The sequence below is a fragment of the Castor canadensis genome, chromosome 14 (assembly GCF_047511655.1).
Source record: "Castor canadensis chromosome 14, mCasCan1.hap1v2, whole genome shotgun sequence".
Lineage (NCBI taxonomy): Eukaryota > Metazoa > Chordata > Mammalia > Rodentia > Castoridae > Castor > Castor canadensis.
In genome coordinates this window covers 9804275-9809396 of record NC_133399.1, presented here as the reverse complement: position 1 = coordinate 9809396, position 5122 = coordinate 9804275, and positions in this window count along the sequence as shown.

Genomic DNA, 5122 nt, shown 5'->3' with positions numbered 1-5122 from the left:
AACCCATCCCCCAAGCCTGTGAGCCAATCAGGAAAGACTGTGAACCGTTGATCTGGACAAGTCCCAGGTGAGGGGCAGGTACAACTGCGTCAGGGATGTAAGGAGCCACTGTCAGCCATTGTGCTTGCATGCTGCTTAGCAGGAGTGAGCACATGCTTGCACCCTCTTGCTCAAGAGATAATTGCCTTGTCAAGATTTTCTGTCTCTTGTGTGTCGGTTTTTGGCACCAGAGGGTTATCAATTCCAACAACTTGGGGACTCATCTGGGATTTTACATTCCATCCAGGAAGGGGGTCCCAGCCCTTCCCCGGGGAGACACTTCCTGCTGTCTGATTGTGGCAGCGCCGAGGTTTGGCTGAGGACAACTTTCCAGATCTGTGAATGAACTTGGCCTGCAGAATTTCTTGACAATGCAGGTAAAACAGCTCTGAAGACAGGGACCGTGGCGACCACATAAGTTTTGTGCTCAAACCAAGACAAGAAACGTCAGGGGGGTGACCAAGTAATGTCTTGGTGGTAAGGATACTGGAAGCTGTGTGATGTGTGAATGAGAAGTGTAGGATGACATGAAGGGAAAGCAAAGTCCTGATCTGCTGTTCTGAGGTGACTTCATACTCTTTAAGGTGGAATTAGATTCTTGAATCTAATCCAGGTCAGCATCTTATACTGACCCACTGGCTACCAAGAGGTGCCTCAAGCTCCCAAGAAGGACATGGGTGGAGATGGACAAAGCAGAAAAGAATCAGAGTACAAGAAACCTCCAAGGCAAAGTTGGGGGGGATGGATTGAGCTCCTGATAGAGCACAGTCAACCAGAAGGGAGAAATGGGGAATAAAGGCAAGAAAGAGGGGTGCCAGAAAACAGAGACCCAGGATAAAATACCCTCTGGGAAACCCTTAGGGAACATGTTAAAATTTGGGGGTGATAGCCCCTGTACTAAAGGAAAAAAAAACAAGGAATGGTTAAATACTATTATTTTACCTGGACCCAAGAACTGACCTTAAAGCCTTTGGGGTTTTTTTGGGCCAAAATTTGGGTCTGATGGGACTGGGTCTGTTAACTATTAATTGAGCACCAACAAAAGCTCGGTCACTCAAGAGATAGAATATGCCCTCTGTTGGAGACAGAGTCCTGTAGTCCTGTTTCCACTTAAAAAACAAACAAAAAAACCCAAAACCCCTTTCTAACTGGGATTTAATCTCCTCCCTTCCCTCCATCTTTTGCCTGCTCTTCCTTCTAGTTCAGGTGCCAAAGCTGGCCCCAGCCCTGCCATCCAGGCTTCCACCCCTTCAACTCCAACCCATTCACCTCCCAGCCCCTCAGGCTTCTGCTTAAAGTTACAAAAACTAGAAAACTGGAAAAATAGATCCATAGAGGAATTATTAGGAGAGGCACAAAAGATATATGTAAGGAGAAAGGGAGAAAAACAAAAACAAAAATCAAAGATTATGTTATCGATGATCCAGCAGGTTAATAGGGAAAAGCCAAACCATATTCTATTGGACCTCAACCGGCCCAGCCTCCCTCATGGGGTCTAAGACCAGAAAGTCAGAAGATGAAACAAAGAAGAGGAGAAAATAAGTGCTTTATATGTGGGGAGACTGGACACTTTAAGAGAGAATGTCCAGAATGGGAAAGAGTGTGTACAAAACTGTTACCTTAATGACCTTTGATGAAGAATAGGGGGCCAGGGGCTCTTTTATCTTGAAGGGTTCCACTCAAACCCCTTGATAAATCTAGAAGTGGGACCACAATATGAAGTTGTCACCTTCCTGATTGACTCAGGTGCTTCCAGATCCTCCCTCTGTCTTCTGCCCAGAGACTTAATCTAGTCCCCAGAGAGGATAGTAAATTCTGGGATAAAGGGAAAAAGCTTTTCAGTTAAAATATTACAAGAAACAGATGTTTAGTTCCAAGACAGGATAACTAAGATATAATTTCTCCTAGTCCTTGAGGCACATACCAACCTATTTGGAAGAGAAGTTTACATGTGAAAAGGAAAAAATACAAGCAAGTCCTTATCACAGCTCCTTTGCTAGTCTTGCCCTCTTGAACAGCCTTTTCATCTCTTTGTGAATGTAAATAAGGGAATTGCCATTGGGGTGCTAACCCAAAAACATGGGGGTCAACGTGTGACCATCTTATCTAAATTCCTTGATCCTGTCACCCAAGGTTGGCCTGAGCATATTCAGGTAGTAGCAGCTACAGCCCTTCCAACCAAAGAAAGTAGAAAAATCACCTTTGGGGAAAAACAAATTAATAGCAGTCCCCATCAAGTTAGGCCAATCTAAAATCAGAAGGTGGGTAGATGGCTGATGGATTCCAGTATCCTAAATTATGAGGCTATCTTGCTAGAAAAGGATGACCTGACTCTAACTACTGATGCAGCCACTTTCTTGTCAGGAATGCAGAAGGGATGAGCCCCTGAACATAAATGTTTAGATATTGAATATCAAACAAAAGTGAGGCCAGATCTTGGGGTTCCATCTCTTTGTAGATGGATCCTCTCAGGTAATCAAGGGAAAAAGGCATAATGGATATTCTATACTAGACAGGGCGGCCATGACTATAATAGAATCAGGCTGACTCCCTAACAATTGGTTGGCACAGAATTGCAAATTGTTTGCTCTAAATCAGGCCTTAAAACACTTAAAGGACAAAGAAGGGGCCATATACACTGATTCAAAATATATATTTGGTGTGGTCCACACCTTTGGAAAAATCTGTATGGAACGGGCCTTAATCAATAGCAGGGGCCAAGACTTGGTACATGGAGAATTAATTCAAAAAATATTGGAGAGCCTAAGACTACCTGAAGAAATAGCCATAGTCAATGTGCCAGGTCACCAAAAGGGGGCAAACGTTGAGACTCAGAGAAATTCTTTTGCAGATGAGACAGCAAAAGAGGCTGCTTTCACCTCTGAGGCCCCAGTCATTTGTCTCATTCCACATCTCCCTGCTTCTCACGTCACCCCATCTTTACCCCCTTTGAAGAAGAACAACTAAAAAAAAATCTTGGGGCAATCAGGACTGAACAGGGAAAATGGGTTCTCCCTGATGGGAGGGAAATGATCTCAAAGCCCCTAATGAGAGAATTCCTTACCTATCTCCATCGAGGAAACCACTGGGGACACCAAGCCATGTGTGATGCAGTTTTATGAGCTTGTGGGTACAGGGATCTATATACTAGTCAAACAAGTATCTTAGGAAGGATGTCTTAGGTTATTACTAGAAATCATAATCCCAAGGTTTGGGGTTATAGAAAATATAGATTCAGTTAATGGGAGTCATTTCACTGTCAATGACCTTATGAAGGCTTTAGATATCAAACAGGAATATCATACTCCCTGGCATCCACCTTCCTCAGGGAGAGTTGAAGGAATGAATCAGACTCTTAAACAACAACTCACTAAATTAGTCTTAGAGACCAGATTACTGTGGACTAAATGTCCCCATAGCGCTAGTCAGTATTAGGATGGCCCCCTGGAAGGACATTGGCCTTTCCCCCTATGAAATGCTTTATGGGCTTAGCTCCGTTACTGATGTACCTTCCTTTGAAACCAAAGACTATTTCCTCAAAAATTATATACTTGGATTGTCCTCTACTTTACTTTGTCTTAGGAAAAAAGGATTGTTAACACAGGCTCCTCCACTTATGTGCTAAGATAATGTGCTAAGCACACCTGGAAAGAAAATAAGCTTGAGCCAGCTTGAAAAGGAACCTTCCTTGTCCTGCTGACCACAGAGGCAGCTGTCCAGACCAAACTGTAGGGCAGGGATGGACTCAACACACATGAGTAAAGAAGGTGCCCCCACCAGACCAGAAGGAACAATGGGCTATGCTTTCAAATCCAGGCAACATCAAAGTGACTTTAAAAAGACTATAGTGAAAATATTCTTTTTCTTTCATTTTGGAAATGGTATGCTTATTATTAATGTAACTCAGAGTACTTTTCCCTTAATTGTCAAATTCTATGCATGCCAGGTCCTTCCTTGTGGAGGCCTTATGTCTCAACTCCAGCTCTAAGGATATTCCTTTTATATGTGCCCCATCCCAGAACCCACAGGGAAGCTGGTATCTGTCCAGAGTGGACAAATGTGGAGTGAAACACTGGGTATAAAGGATACACTTCTCCCTTTTATGACAATCTTAAGGGCAGGACCAGACCCCTTGGCACTGGAAAGACTCCAATTTCCACCATCCAGAAAAACTGATGGTCTTTTAACAGACTACAGTCAAAATTACAGCTGTTTCAGACACACTCCTCTCCTACTTGTAAAGATAAACAATGTAACCAACTCAGAAAGCCCTTAGAGTATGACACAAGAACCATTTATGTTTTGTAGATATGGGTTGGGATAGATGTCTCAGGGACAGACCTGTTAGGTGCCTTTGAGCTCCAGCTAGCTCCCAACCCCTCCTAGGTGACACCCATTTCTACCTCCACTCCAACGTCACCTCCACATTTGTACAACAATCAATTCAAGTAACTGTAGTAGAAGTCAAGGACGTAAGACAAACTGTGGCTATTGAAATTGGGTACAGGGATACAAATGCTTGGATGAATGGATAAAATGCTGTCCACACATTAAATAAGAGTGATTGCTATGTTTGTACTACTGGGGGACCAGAGTCTCAGGTGGTCCCATTTTCATTAGAATGGTCCTCAGATCCAGATGGGATGTATTGCATGTTGACTGTGTTTCAGGATGCTAAAGCTTGGGGCAATGAATCCTGCCAAACACTATCACTACTGTTCCCAGAGGTCAGAGGTCCTACAGATGAGCTCCCTGAGGACTATTAGGCCACCCACCATAGATGTCAATTATACCACCCCCCCTCCCCAGTCTCACCAGATGGGAGGGACAATTGGCAAATGTGGGAAACCTGATGGGATGCAGTGAAGTCCAATCCTTCAACAGCCTCACAAACCAGTCCACACTCTCGGTGGGCAGAGCAGATGTCTGTGGTACTGTGGAGGACCTTTACTTGAGACTCTCCCAGGTGACTAGGCAGGCACCTGTGCTTTGCTGCAGTTGGTAGTCCCTTTCCTCCTAGCATTGGGAACACCAGCCCGTGCTACATCTCAAAAAAGGATAGACATTGACATAGACACTGCAG